Source organism: Crocodylus siamensis, chromosome 2 (assembly GCF_052110815.1).
Source record: "Crocodylus siamensis isolate JL-2025a chromosome 2, ASM5211081v1, whole genome shotgun sequence".
NCBI classification, from domain to species: Eukaryota; Metazoa; Chordata; order Crocodylia; family Crocodylidae; genus Crocodylus; species Crocodylus siamensis.
The window spans coordinates 199,888,651-199,904,576 of NC_143396.1; positions in this window are offsets into that span (position 1 = coordinate 199,888,651).

Below are 15,926 nucleotides of genomic sequence, written 5' to 3' on the forward strand. Positions count from 1 at the left end.
ACATCTGCAAGAACTACTTCACTGTCAGGGTGGCTAGGATCTGGAACCAACTTCCAAAGGAAGTGGTGCTGGCTTCTACCTTGGTGGTCTTTAAGAAGAGGCTTGATGCCTACCTGGCTGGAGTCATTTGAGCCCAGTTTTTCTCCTGCCCAGGCAGGGGGTTGGACTTGAAGATCTACAAGGTCCCTTCCGACCCTACTTCTATGATTCTATGATTCTATGAAATCTCTGTGTTGGCTTCCTGTCCTTTTTTAGCATACAATTTAAATTACTCTTAACTACATTCAGAATTCTTCACAACTTGATTCTTGCTTACTTTCTTGTCCTTATGTCATGATATATTCACCTGTACCCTGGCTTCTGTCGAAGCATTCTAATATAATAAAAGCTTTAGTCTGTCTGTCTGTAACAGTTTATGAGCACTCTGATTGGTTGTCTCAGCAGCCAATCACAATGCTGAATGAAACAACTAATCAGAGCACAGATAGACACACACAGTGGAGCGCCATCATCACAGCAGGGACTGAGGGGCTGGGATGCTAGTGGTGGGGAGGGTGGAGCAAGCTTCCCCACCCTGCTCTTGGCAGGTGGCAGTGGCGTGGAATGGTAGGTAGTGGTGCTCTGACAGGGAGGTGGAGGAAGCAGGGAAGAGGGAGGAAGGGAGGGTGAGAGGGGAGTGGACTGGATAATGGGGGGGGTTTCAGTGGCAGTGCCCCTCTGCTGCTGCCATGCTCCCCTTGCTGCTGCCATCACCAATGACAACAGGTGGGAGAGAGAGGGAGGTGGCAGGGAGGGAGGGAGGAGAGCGGGAAGGGATGCAGGGAGGGGGAGGATGTTGCATGCAGCTGGACACAGACCGGCAGCAGTGCAGGGCACTGGGTGTCAGCAGCCACTGCTGCGTGCAAGATCCCCTTCTCCTCTGTTCCTGGGAGCCGGCAGTGGTGCGGGGTAGAGTGGCAGGGGGTGGGGGAGGTGTACAAGACTGCAGTGGGAGCAGCAGGGGTTGGTGGGGGGGGGGCCCCCGGGGCTGGACATGGGAGGTGGGGGGCGCACAGGGCCGGACACTGGTTGTGGGAGGGCACATGGTGCTGGAGGCTGAGCGCCGGCACTGTGTGCACTCCATCCCTACTTCTCTCCCCCCCCCTCCACCATGCATCGATTCATAGATGCTAGGATCAGAAAGGACCTCAACAGATCGAGTCCAACCGCCTGCCTAGGCAGGAAAGAGTTCTGGGGTCAAATGGGACTGTGGGGGATAGTAGGATGTGGGGCAATGATGGGCAATAGAAGGACTTGGGGCATGACGGACAATTTGCTAGTATAGCATAATTTTCTTCGTTCTTTCACCCCCAATAACTCTTGATGTCATATCTTGTCTTGTGTTACTCATTATGTCTGGGAGACCTGACGAAGAATGTCTTAAGTTTGAAAACTTTGTTCCAACTACATAGTTAGTCCAATCAAAAGATATCACCCTAAGAAATACTTACCTTTCACATAATTTCTGGATCATCATAGCTACACCATCACTCTTACACTATCATTATGCTTAGGACATTATCCTGTTCAGTTTACAGTAAGCACCCTCATCTCCTCCTAGTGGTTCTGAAAACCTATATTTTTAGGGAACCTCTCAGTTCTGTCCCTTACTTGGAAGGAGCTGCTTCTGCAATTACATTGCAAACTTTTGGGGGTAATGATCTTGCTCTTCCTTTCTGCTTAATATTGTTTATCTATTTTAAAGCATTAGGTACAACCATGACCTGATGTAAAAAACACCACCACAAATAACACTGTTGCCGGCACAAGGTGCTCGAGGGAGGCAACAATTGGGTTCGTTGCCCGGTGTGCGTTGCACCAATAAACATACTGGGGGGAGAAGTAGACAAGAGTTTATTTGAGCTCAAGTAAAAGGCGCAGGGAGACTGTATGGTCTCAAATCCTGCGCCCCTAGCCCTGCAACAGTGTATTTTTATACCCCAGTCACTTCCAGCAGTAATTTTCCACTAGTTGGCTTCCACTCCCCCCACCCCTTCCACCCCCCCACCCCCTTCCCTCCTCCCTCCTCCCTTCTCTCTCTGAGCGGTATCCTTGCATTCCACAGATAATAGTTTTAGGGAGTTTCAGCTTGCCTGCTACTCATCCTGTTTTTCCAGTATTACAGGAGGTTACAAAAAGTTCAAGAAAAGGGTTACAAAGGTTCAGGGGGGGGAGGGGCCTGGCTCGCCTGGGCCTAGAGCAGAGGGGCTTCATCGACACTTGTGGTCTTCCATCCCTCTGAGTTACCTAGGGTTATGCCCAGTGACACCAACAACTCCCCCCTTTGAGAATACTCAACAAAGTTTTGGCTGAGTTTTCTCATATTCTGAAGATAAAAGGCGATTAAGTGTTTGGGAACTGGGATCTTCAATGCAGGGGTACAGTGAAGCGCTCGGGGAGGGGGATACACAGACTTTGCGCAGGAGGGCATTACAGCACGCAAATAAGAGGAGGGTAATTAAACACAACACAACACCGGTGACCAGGAGATGAAGGATGCCCGTTCCTAGGCCTCCGAGGTTGGGCAACCAGCTCCAGAGAGAATCGAAAACAGTGGGTTCACGTTCCTGACTTTTCCACTGCTCAAAAGCCTGTTCGGCCGACAAAATGTGTTTGTTAATATCTTGGGAATTTTCTGGAATATAAGTACAACATTCGTTACTGATTAAGGCACATACTCCACCTTGAGAAGCTAAGACATAGTCTAGCGCTTGTCTATTCTGAAGGGATAACAACCGAAGTTGGTAAATCTCAGAATTAAGGCTCTTTTCAATAGCTAAGGTGTCATTAGCAAACCTTGTAAGAAACACAGAATGTTGACGGTACAGCTTGGCTAACCGGCCCACCCATACGATGGGAGAAGGATCATGCCAAATCTGTCTCCCTCACTAATAGGTGGCGGAGTTGCATAGAGGGATCTTTGTCATCTTGGGCGGCCAGGTGGGAGGTGGGTTAGAACTCGAAGGGGAGGGGCAAGAAACCCTATGTAGCAACTTCCATACCAGCCATCAGGTAGCCATTTGTAGGCCGAGGTACCACGAATCCAAAAAGTTTCTCCATTTCCTGCCATCCCATTGCCTCCTTTCTGCATATCTTTTGATTGGTTTTTGTACAAGAAGAAAAATCCTTCTCCAGTATCATGCCCAGAGCTATTATAAAGTGGAATAGACACATTTTGCATGGTAGTTAAATAATATTGACAAGAGCTATTTCCAGCATACCACGTATGATTGGCTGTCCGGTTTTGGGCAATACATAATAGTCCAGGTGGAACTGAACGTAACCGGATAGGTGGTGGGGTATGGGAACTATTCCAAATAGGATACCAAGAAGAGTTTGAAAGACTAAAAGGAGCTTCTTTTGTATAATTATCGGCTAGATGAGGCCAACCAGGATTGCCAGTGACATTATAGGTGGGAGAATAAGGAGAAAAATTGGAACCATTGAATTGGGTGTAATTTAAGGCTATCTCTTCTTGACAAATATCTGACCAGTTACTAGGAATGGCTCGCCATGGGAGCCCTGCAGCGTGATAGGGGATTTGAGAACATATCCAACAGTTAGATAGGTTAAACTCACGGGCAAAGGTAACCTTCAATGCTTCGTAGGTGTTTGTAACAAGGTTTGCTGGGTTCCCTCCCCACCCTGCATGTAAGGAGAATGTAGTAAAAGGTAACAGGAAAAGAAAGCCTACAGTAAAAAAGAAAAACGTTACAGTAGTTTTGAAGCTTAAACTAGAATTCATACTGTTAATTCTAAACTTTTCCCCTTTTAAACAGCAACTTTAGTCCAAGGTTGTCGGTGGGCTGGATGGTCCACTGTTCCGCGGGTGGAGTAGGCACCAGTTTTAGACGAGAGTGATGAATCCAGTTCTTGTGTCCGTTGACCTTTACCGCTGTGTGGGAAACTAGTAGGACAGTGTGAGGTCCTTTCCACTTCTCTTGGAGGGGCTCATCCTTCCAGGTACGAATGAGCATGGAATCCCCCAGCTGTAACGAGTGGACTGGAGCATCCAGCGGAAGAGGCTGCAAGTCTTTAGTGTACCTATGGAGAGAAGAAAGAACAGCAAACAGAGAGCACATATACCGTGACAAAATATTACATCCTATTTCCCACTCCCCTGCCAGAACCGGCGTCCCATTCATAGGCCATGCCCTTCCAAACATAATCTCAAAGGGGCTAAGCCCTAATCTTCCCTTTGGTAGGGCACGGATGCGAAGCAGAGCAAGGGGCAAAGCATCAGGCCATCGCAGAGAGGCCTCCTGGCAGATCTTTGATAGATGACGCTTGAGGGTCTGATTTGTACATTCTACTACACCACTAGCCTGTGGTCGCCATGGAGTATGGAGTTTCCAGGGGATCTGTAAGGCATCTGAGATTTTTTGGATGATCTTTGAAGTGAAATATGTTCCATTGTCAGATTCCATCCACTGGGGAAGTCCGAAGTGGGGAATAATCTCCCGGACAAATTTTAGAGCTACAGTTCTGGCTGTACAATTGCGACACAGAAAGGCTTCAGGCCATCCGCTGAATTGATCTACTATAACGAGGAGATACTTGAACCCTTGAGTTTGGGGGAACTCAGTAAAGTCTATTTGCCAAACCAGTCCTGGGCCTGGGGTAGGTTCCAAAGTGGCTGGAGGTACTGAGAGACCGGGTCGAGGGTTATTCTTTTGACAAATCGAACAGCTGGCCTGTATTTGGGAGGCCAGAGGTCGAAGTCCAGAGGTTAGAAAATATTTGTTCATTAACTGAGTGAGAGCTTCTCTTCCGGCGTGAGTAGTTTGATGTAGCCGTTGCAGCACTGGCTGGGTCAGGTTCTTTGGTAGGAGGATTTTCCCGTCAGTGGAGCAGAGCCATCCATCCTTTTCTTGGAGACCAAGCTTATCAGCTAGTTCTTTTTCTTCATATGAGTACTGGGGATCCGGGAGCTCCCTCACTGATGGAATGAGGGCATGCATATGGGTGTCAGCAGGTCTCGACGTCCTCAGGGCGGCAACATTTTTAGCTTCTCTGTCTGCCCGGGCATTACCCCTGGCTATGTCTTGATCCTCTTTCTGATGCGCCTTACAGTGCATTACTGCCACTGCCAAGGGAAGTTGAACAGCTTCCAGGAGTTGGAGAATTTGGGGTCCATACTTTACTGGGGAGCCTTGGGCTGTCAGCAGTCCCCTTTGTTTCCATAGGCCAGCATGGGCATGCAGTACTCCAAAAGCATACCTAGAGTTGGTATAGATGTTGACCTGTTTCCCTTTTGACAGTTCTAGCACCCGGGTCAGGGCCACCAGTTCAGCAAGTTGAGCAGATGTTCCGGCAGGCAAACCCTTGGCCTCAACAACATCATAGAGGGTCACAACAGCATAACCTGCCCTCCTTTGCCCTTCTACAACAATGGTACTGCCATCAGTGTACCACTCACAATCAGCATTCAGAAGTGGCTGATCCTGTAGGTCTGCACGGCTGGAGTACTGTGCATCTATGATGTCTAGACAATCATGCTCTTGTTCTTCCGTTTCAGGTAAGAGAGTAGCTGGGTTGAGGGAGGGGCAGGTTTGCAGAGTCACTTCAGGGTTCTCCAACAGCTTAGCTTTGTACCAAGCCACTCGAGCCTGGGTGAGCCAGAGACCCCCCTTCACGTCTAGCAGAGCCTGGACCATATGAGGGGTATACACCTGCACAACTCCTCCCAGCGTTAACTTTTCAGCTTCCTCAAGTACTAGGGCAGTTGCCGCAACTGCTCGTAAACACGCTGGCCATCTCTTGGCAACTGGATCAAGCTGTTCAGAGAAATAAGCAACGGGATGTTTCCACACCCCCAACAATTGAGTAAGCACTCCCAGAGCCATCCCTTTTCGTTCATGCACATACAATTGGAAAGGTTTAGAAATGTCCAGTAAACCCAGGGCGGGGGCTTCCATTAGTTTCCTTTTTAGTATTTTAAATGCCTTGTCGGCTTCTGGAGTCCAATAAAAGGGGTCATGGTCTGCCCCTTTTACACAGTCATATAGTGGTTTTGCCCATAGTCCAAATTCAGGGATCCATATTCTGCAAAAACCTGCCATGCCGAGAAACACCCTGAGCTGCTTACGGTTGCTTGGAGTGGGAACCTGACATATAGCCTCCTTTTGCTCACTTGAAAGCTGGCACTCCCCCTGTCTTATGTGAAATCCCAGGTATCGTACTTCGGGGAGAGCAATTTGAGCTTTATTTCGAGCCACCCGATATCCTCGAAGTCCAATAAAGTTCAGGAGGCTTACAGTGGCGTTAAGGCAAGAGATTAAATCTACAGCAGCAATTAATAAATCATCCACATATTGTAACAAGAGAACTTCATGCTCATTATTCCACTCCTCCAAGTCTTTAGCTAAGGACTGGCTGAAAAGGGTGGGAGAGTTCTTAAATCCCTGGGCTAATACTGTTCAACAAAGTTGTTTTTTAACCCTTTTTCTGTCCTCCCATTCAAAAGAGAATATCTCCTGGGGGGGGGTCAACTGGAATAGTAAAGAAAGCGTCTTTCAAATCAAGAACTAAGAAATGAGTATACTGCCCCCCTATGGAGGCCAGCAAGGTATACGGGTTTGGGACGAGGGGATGAATAGTTTTAACCCGTTCATTAACTGCCCTTAGGTCCTGCACCAGTCGATATGTGCCATCAGGCTTTAGTACAGGCAAGATAGGAGTGTTCCAGGCTGACTGACACTCTCGCAGTATGCCATACTTTAGGAAACGGTCTATAGTCTCTTGCAGTCCCTCTCTGGCTTCCTTTTTGATTGGGTACTGCTTGATTCGTACCGGACCTTTTCCCGGCAGTAGTTGGATATTAATGGGGGTTTGATGTGTAGCCTTTCCGGGGACCCCCCTTGCCCACACCAAAGGGTATACCTGGTCTTCCCACTGGTTCCACTCCGGGGGAGCGTTCATAGCCGAGGGTTCAACCGCGAGGGTCATTATCCATGCATTTTCAGGGGGCAATGTGAGGGTTATTTCATCCTGGGTAAAATGCAGTGATGCACCTAATCGACAAAGCAGGTCTCGTCCTAGCAGGGGTGTTGGGCAATCTGGAAGGTAGACCAATTTGTGAGAAAGAGCCCGGTCTCCCAGAGCACATTCTGCAGGAGCATACACTGGGCACTGAGTCTTTTTTCCCGTGGCACTCACCACGGTGAGAGAGTCCGCTACGGGAAGTTGAAGAGGTTGATTTACAGCGGTCCGTGCTGCCCTGGAGTCTACCAAAAAATCAATTTCTGAATTCCCCACCCGCATTTTTACTCGGGGTTCCAGGGGTGGGGTGGTCCGTTTCCCCTGACACCCCTACTCCTGTCCTTCCGCTGCCATTACAGGAGTACAGTCTCTCCCTTTCTCTGGGCATTCATTCTTCCAGTGTCCCTCTTGCCGGCATAAGGCACACTGGTTCCATCCCAGGCGTCTTTCTTGTGGGCCAGGGCGCCCGCGCCCACGACCCCTTATACCTCTGCCTCTCCCACCTTCTTGTGGCCTTTCTCTGACTCCGGCCTGTACTGCTGCTACTAGCATTCTAACTTGTCTCTTTTCCTCTTCTTCCTTTCTGAGGGTATACGCCCTGTTTGCAGTCTCCAGGATTTGTGCTACAGACATACCCATTAAGTCTTCCTTTTTTTGTAATTTCCGCTTTATATCAGGGGCTGCGCGGCTGGTAAAAATACCTTTTATAATTTCCTCCATCGCCTGGTCATCAGGGTCTGCATTGGTATTTTGCCGAATGGCGTCCCGGATGCGCTGTAGGAACGCAACTGGACTTTCCTTCGGCTCCTGTACTATTTCGTACGGCTTTGCCCAATTATTATGTCGGACAGCCGAGTGCCTGAGCCCATGCATAAGCAGTTCTTTGTAAGAGGTAAGACGGGTATGATCCACAGGGTTGTTAGGGTCCCATCTAGGGTCTGCTAGGGGAACCACATCTGCCGGACCAGGAACATTGACGGGATCCCTTTCATGCCTCCGCTGTGCTTCCTCCCTTGCTTTGGAAATAACTTGATTCCGCTCTACTTCAGATAATAAGGTTCGCATAAGGATATTACAATTGTCCCAATCAGGCTTGTGACTAGCTAAACATCCCTCAAAGACAGAGATAAACTTACTCGGGCTTAGTTGAAAATTCTCCAGCCTGTGCCTTAAAAGCCGCCAGGTCCACCGGATTAAAAGGTACATGGGTGTATACTTGCATGGTCTGGGCTGCACGCCCATCTGCCCCAGGCCGGGCTATTACAGTTTCAGTAAGTAAAGGGTAAAATCCCACTGAGGGAGGGATCTCTGGAACCGGGGGCATCTGATCTTTATATGGTGGAGGTGTTAAAGCCGAAGGGGACGCCGACTCTGGCATTACAGTGGTTGGGGGGGAATGCTGAGACTCAACACTGACAACTACTGATCCTGTCGGAGTCAAATTACACTTCTGCAAAATATCTGTCTTATTTCGTAAAGCCATAAACAATTGCGCATACAAATGTTCATTCCACTTACCCGTCCGCTGACAAAACAGGAGTAATTGGAGGATTGTATTATAGTTAATTGACCCTTCCAGAGGCCACCTTTCCTGATCCTCCAGTTGATATTGAGGCCATTCCACTGTACAGAACCTTTTAAGATTATTTTTAGTCATTAGATCTGACTTAAACAGTTTCCAATTAGTCAGAATGCATTCTAAGGGTGTACACCGTGCCCTGCCAACTGTACTCTGTCCCTGCCCATACTCCAGGGAGACACTGGGCGTCCTCAGGTCCTACAGGGAGACACTGGGCGTCCCCAGGTCTTAACAGGCAATGCTCAGACTGCTGAGCTTATCCTACCTTGTCCGAGGGACCGGTTCCACACCGTCGCCCACGATCGCTTCTCCACTATTTGAGCGCGTTGCACCGTTGTGCCCTCCAGGGTCGATCAAACCACATCTCTGCCGAGGCCCCCGATGAAACCACTGGTGCGCGCTGGGCGTCGGTTGTTGCCGCAAGTCGTCGACCCCAGGAGGGATCCGGGCAAGGCGAAATGTTAGCCTCGAGCCCCACGTTGGGTGCCAAAAACTGTTGCCGGCACAAGGTGCCCGAGGGAGGCAACAATTGGGTTCGTTGCCCGGTGTGCGTCGCGCCAATAAACACACTGGGGGGAGAAGTAGACAGAGTTTATTTGAGCTCAAGTAAAAGGTGCAGGGAGACTGTATGGTCTCAAATCCTGCACCCCTAGCCCTGCAACAGTGTATTTTTATACCTTGGTCACTTCCAGCAGTAATTTTCCACTAGCTGGCTTCCCTCCCCCCACCCCTTCCACCCCCCCCTTTCCCTCCTCCCTTCTCTCTCTGAGCGGTATCCTTGCATTCCACAGATAACAGTTTTAGGGAGTTTCAGCTGCCTGCTACTCATCCTGTTTTCCAGTATTACAGGAGATTACAAAAAAATTCAAGAAAGGGTTACAAAGGTTGGGGGGTGGGGGGGCCCTGGCTCGCCTGGGCCTAGAGCAGAGGGGCTTCATCGACACTCGTGGTCTTCCATCCCTCTGAGTTACCTAGGGTTATGCCCAGTGACACCAACACCTGATCAGACTCCAAAGGTAGAAAGAATATAATGCTCTGTGACACAGAGAAGAGAGAAAAGTGACTTTTACAGTGTCCTGATTAACTTCCCTAGGCCTTTTTTATTTGGTACATTTCCTACTACCTTCCCCTCCTCCCACACCCCCCATACTTTCTTCCTGGTCTCAGTTCAAGAAAGCATACAAGGAAACAAGCATTCAAGGAAACACTTAACTGTATTCTTAAACCCTCTTCTATTTTCTAAACTGGGCATCCCAAGTCTAGGGACAGACATTCAATAAGCAAGAGCCTGAATTGATTCAATCTTTGCAGGTTAGTCTTGAATCAATTTGTAATAGACATTCACTTTTGATTTTGGAAATGCAGGCACATGCCTGCAGTGGCTCAGGCTAGAAGCTGGGGGGGGAGGGGAAAGGGGGACAGGGGGTGGCACTAGAACAGCCCTCCCTTCACTTTGGCAGCAGCCACTTTCCTCCTTGCTCCTGCTTGGGTGGCAGGAGGCCTGTCCAAAGCTGGTTGACATAGCCCTAATATCTGCCCAGGGTACTGCTGAGGCTGGAGGTGGAGGGACCAGCCTGGGGTGGGCTGCAGAGGCCGGGCCCTTCCTAGCGGCCTTTGGCTCAGGCTGGGGCAATGGGGCATGGCCAAATTGCTCCCAGGTCCCTGCACCCAGGCCGGGTGGGGCAGCAACTGCAGCTCTGTGACAGCCTAGGCATGGAGCTCTGGCTTGAGTCTGCTTTCCACCCACTGCATCTGCCTGCAGGGCCTGCTCATCACTCTGGGTGGGCAGAGGGGATGGAAGGCAGCCAGAGCTGGAGCCAGAGCTCCATGCACTGAGTGGAAGCCACAGGGCTGAAGCTCCCCCTGCCCTGAGCAGCACTGCCTGGGGTGGCAGGAACACGAGCCACAGCTGGAGCTGAGGGGAGTGGAACAGCCCTGCCAGGCCCAGCCAGCTTCCCCTCACCTCCAATGGCTCCAGCTCTTGGCTGCCTTCCACCAGCTCCACCTGTCTGGTGTAATGAGCAGCCCCTGTGAGCAGGCAGAGCAGATGGGATGTGGCTGGAGCTCCATGTGCTGGGCTGAAGCCACAGGGCTAGAGCTCACCTCCTGCTTCCCGCCACCCAGAGTGCTGTAGCAGGGGTAGGAGTGGGAGGGGGAGTAGCCACTGGAGGCAAGGGGAAGCTGGCTTGGCCCAGCAGAGCTGTTTTGCTCCCCTCACCTCCATCTGCAGCTCCTGCTCCTGCCACCCCAGGCAGTGCTGCTTGAGGTGGGGGGAGCCCCATATGTTCTGCCCAGAGTATGGAGCTGTGACTCCAGCTCCAGCTGTCTTCCATCCCCTCTGCTCAGCACAAAGAGCGGCAGCTAGGGGCAAGGGGTGGGGGGAGAACTGCTCACATGGCCCTGGCCAGCCCAAAGATTGTGATGTGGCTGCAGCTGCCCAGTGCAAGGACAAGGGGCATGGTGGTGGCTGCAGTGGGCAGCTGCTGGGATTTGGGCCCTCTGGTGCCTCTGAGCCATTCGGGCAGCCCACTAGCCAGCCAGCCCCTCCCCCCTTCCTGTTGGACCAGACTGTCACAGGGCAATAGCCACTGGGAAGGGCCTTTCCCAGCCAGCTGCAGCTCCATGACAGCCCCACCTGGCCTCGGTGCAGGGACACAGGAGCAATTTGGCTATGCAGCCCTCATGACCCTAGCCTAAGCTGCAGCTCACTGGGAAGGGCCTGGCCCCTCCATGTCCACTCAGCTGCACCTGCAGGCCTGCTGGGCTCAGCCTCACAGCCCCAGCCTCTGGTGAGGCAGGCAGATGGCAGGGCCATGCCAGCTGGCTCTGGCTATGCTCCCTCCTCTGCCACTGGAGTGGGGTGAAGGGGAATGGCTAATAGGGGCTGCTCTACCATGGCCAGGTGGACCAGGGCTGCTGGTGGGACAGGGGAATGAGTGGGAGTTTATATGCCCCTTCCTCTCTCTGTTTTCTTCAGGCTGTGGATGGGGGGCCTGACAGGAGCTGCTACACCCTGGCCAGACAGACCTCAGTTGCAGTCCCCCAGTGGGAGAGGGGATGGAGTGGGGAATAAGCCCCTGCCTTGCTCCCTTTGCCTCAGGGGCCATGCCAGCTGGTGTCTGGCCATGCCCTGCCCCTGCTCTGGCTAGACAGCAGAGGGGTGGGGCCAGGCTTTTTACCCCAGGGCTAAAAAGCATGCTGGGATGCTGAGGGACTCTGGTTTAACTTAAACCAGGAAGGGGTCTGGGACAGAAGTTGCATAAACTGGTTTGATTCAAATCAGTTAAGTCTGATACTACATTTAACCAGGTTTATCTTAAACCAGTTTTAGCCATTTGGAAACTGATTTATGTGCAATGAATGTATGTTCTGTTACAAGTTTAAACCAGTTTCTGATCACTTAAACTGGTTTATGTGTAACTTCTGTCCCTAGTCCAAAAGATCAATCACAATCAGTTATGGAAACATTCCTTCCATTCATCAATAGATAGCTATTTCTGAACAAAATCATGAAAATCAACATCTCTTTCTAGATAATTCACAGTTACAGAAAAGCAGAAATTGGCCAGCTAAAATGTTCACAGTGATTTATAAAGTGGTAACTTAGCCCAGATGTTAATGGTTATTTTTCTAAGACTGAAAAAGAGGCATAATGTAACATTCTTCAAGTGGAAAACATCAGTTTTACTCATGTAATTACATGTCTCCCCAACATATATTAATATTTGGTTCTATGTTTTCTAAGCCAGTAGCTATTTGCTTTTGTTTGCTGTATGTTTAGCCCAGTGGTTCTCAATATTTTTAGACTCAAGGCACCTCTTGGAAAATGCTAACTGTTAGCTTTCACCCATTTCATGATGATGGAAAAATAATAAGAGCAATTCTTTTGTTGCAAAGAACTCAGAAAGACTGCAGCAGGTCAGAATGTTTTTGATGTTAAAGACTCCTATCTGAAATCTGGATTAATTGTATGAATCATGTATAGGTGATACTAAATAGTGATAATACTGCATGGTGCCTTATAGCACCCTTAAAAGTATCTCATGGTACCTTGGGTTGCCACTGGACCTTGATTTAGAATTACTTGTTTAGTACTTCTGATCTATCATACCACAGCAGTGTCTTATGCAGTGAGATCATGCCAAAACCAGTTCAGTTTTCCTATTTAAAATTGGGAGCCCTATAAATATCATGAACAAAATCTTTTTAGTACTGACAGGAAAATAGAGTTATGATTTCTTACTTTTCTGCTGCTCTTCATTTTGTCACAAATAATATTTCTGTGTTCATGTTGTCATGGGTGCTGAGTACATGGGGGTCTGAAGGCCCTGGTCCCCCTTGGGAAGAGGGCTGTCACCTGAACCACCTGAAATGTGTAAAACTTTCCACACATCCATCATCTTAGCCCCCTACCTCTCCCAGCAAAAAAAGAAGTTGGCACCTATGTATGATGTCCTCAGTCATTGCAACAGACCTTTTGGGTATATCACCTCTGGTGGATCTACAATGTTGCAAAGGGGGTGCAGGTGATGAAGTGCATCATCACATGTAAAACAACACATTTTTCTCCAGTTAAAAATATACTACAAGCTTTACTACTATGCTAGGAGCTTGGGGCTATATTATTTCATCTAAGATTGATGCAAAAACAATAAACCTTCACTGGAATGAGTTAAAAATAAATCTGCATTATTAGGAGCAACTAACAGACAGAAGAATTGCACAATAAAGGCCAGCTCGATTTGGTGTAACATCAAGGCCATTAAAAAGAGGAGAAGGTCATTAACTCCTGTGGAATGAAGAGTTTAGAAGGGATCAGGTAGATTGCAATTAGCTGTGAAGTCAGCGGACTCCCTCAGCACTGTCTGAGTAGAGGTGCTGCTGCTCTCTAAACTTGGCTCTGTTCTGGACTCTTGTGTGCTCTTGGGCATTCATTTAATCTCTCCATTTATTTCCCCATCTGGAAATCAGGAAGTTGTGTGGTTCTTGTGCAGAATTGCTAATTTTTCTCACATTGCATCATCAACATACTAACAAACTGAGAATCATCTATACCATTAATACACCCCAGCTTGGTATGCAGCAAATAACCTGAAATAATGTGATCGAAATTAACATAATAGTGACGTTAAAAGGAATTGTTATAATTTGAGATAAGATACCCATTCCAACCTTCAAAGTGCTAGTGAATATTTAATGGATCAGACATCTGCTGAAAGGACATAGACTGAATTATTTAAGGACAGCTCGAACCCTTGAGTTTTTAACCCCTTTTATCCTATCACTGAAATGCCAAAGTCCATAGCTGAATTTTGTTCCCTGTTCACTCTGTTAATGTTGTTCATTCTTTAGTTTATCCTACAGTTGTTCCAGTGCTTTTAATCCCAGCTGCCAGATGCAATCCCATAGGTCTTCCAAAATAGGTCATCATTCATTGTATTTCTATGTGTAGTCTAAAGAAAGCACTACTTGCAATAGCCACAAACAATAAGGTTGTCAGTGCTATAATAACCCTACCAGAAGTAATGCCAATGACTGTTCATTGTTCATTCAGTGTTTCGGTATACTGAATCTTTGACAAAGTATTTTTATCTTCATTATTTCTACTCAGTTTATTAGCTACGGATTGGGACATGACAAGGGTGAATTCTATACTCTGCTTGAGACGTTACAGAGACAGATAATGAAATAAACACTTTCCTCCCAACACGTATTGCACAGACTGTACAAAAGGCTGCTCACTTAACTGGTTGCTGATAATGGATGCAGAATACATTTTCAGCAAAGCTTATGCTTTCATGTTTACAAATTGAGATAAGAAAGATTGATAGAGTCCTGGAATTTTGATGAAATTCCATACCAACAATTGGTGAACTATGAAAAAGAAAATTAATTAGTGTCAAGTGGCTGACAAAGATTTGTGTATATGAAACTTTAGGCAAAAAATAAAACAAAACAAACCTTCTCTTTTCCTGACTAGATAGTGGATTTAAATGGGGTTAGGAAGGAAGAGTGAGAGCTGTGCAATGAGTTAAACTAGGCAAGGGGGGTCTTCCTCTACATTCATTTAATTTGATAATGTGCTGGATCATTAACTTTAATTTGATAAGTTTCACTCTATCACGTTGACTTGGCGCTGCATATCATTTACAGCAAAAGTTCAAGGAAATACTTATTTCTGTTCCTCTGATCTATGGGTCCTTATCACTTTCTACTGTTTTTCTCATTTCTTCCACTGAAATCAATGGGAGTCTTCATATTAACTTGAATGGATTTATCCAGCCCCAAAGGAATATTTTAAGATCTTGTCTGATTTGGGGGGTGGCATTTCTATATACTCATTCCATCTAGGTATCATTTTATATTATGAGGAGCAAAATATCTCTCAAGCAATACTAGTGCCCAGAGCAGCCCAAGTCCCAAATCAGTAAAATATCTAAATCCTTCATAAGGGATCTTACAGACCTGTAAGAGATCTGCAAGGACTGCAAAGTGGTCCATGGCATGAATGAAACTACACAGTTGGTACATCTACACGAGAAATTAGTGCAACACAATAAACTGCTCCTTCCTGGAGCTGCTCCCTCCTGGCTCACTGTGCTGCAGGGGGGTAGGGGAGGCACAAGGGTGCTACAATGCGGGAGCTAGCCAGCAGGCAGTGCCCGCACTGTGGCACACTTGTATCCCAGCCAGCCCCAGTCACCATCTACATGTGCATTGCAGTGGAGTAAATAACTGCTGTAGGATAGTACTTGTGTCAGGCAGTACTAACCTACAGTGGAGTTAATTAATTTATTCTGGGCTTATAGCTCTGCATGTGTAGAAGGTGATGCTTTGCTGCAGAATTAATTAAACAACTCCACGGTAAGCATCTCATGTAGATGTCCCCACTGTCTAGGGTAAAACTCTGTGTGAGTATGGGTAGAAGCAAGAAACCCCAAGTGAATCAACGACAGCTTGTTTCACTATTTTTCTCCTCTCTAATGACAGTAAATAGGTCTGATAACCACTAAGGGCTAGTTTGTGGCATTTGATTGTGTGTGCATGAAAGAGAATTCACAGGAATCTTCTCCTCCCCCTTTTCCCTTCATGATCACTCTTTTTTATATTGTCTCTTGACTCAGGGGAGTGCAGGGGTGTGCTACATATCCTCTATACAACCACTCCAGAGTATATTGGAACCAGCTTGTTATGGAAAGAGCCATAACACCCCACACCATGACAATTCACAGAGCTGTTTAGCAACATATGTTGATGACAGATGTGAAAAAACACAAAAGTCTGTGCCTTACCAGAAGCAGCAGCGTGTTAGCTGGACCCGGCTCCA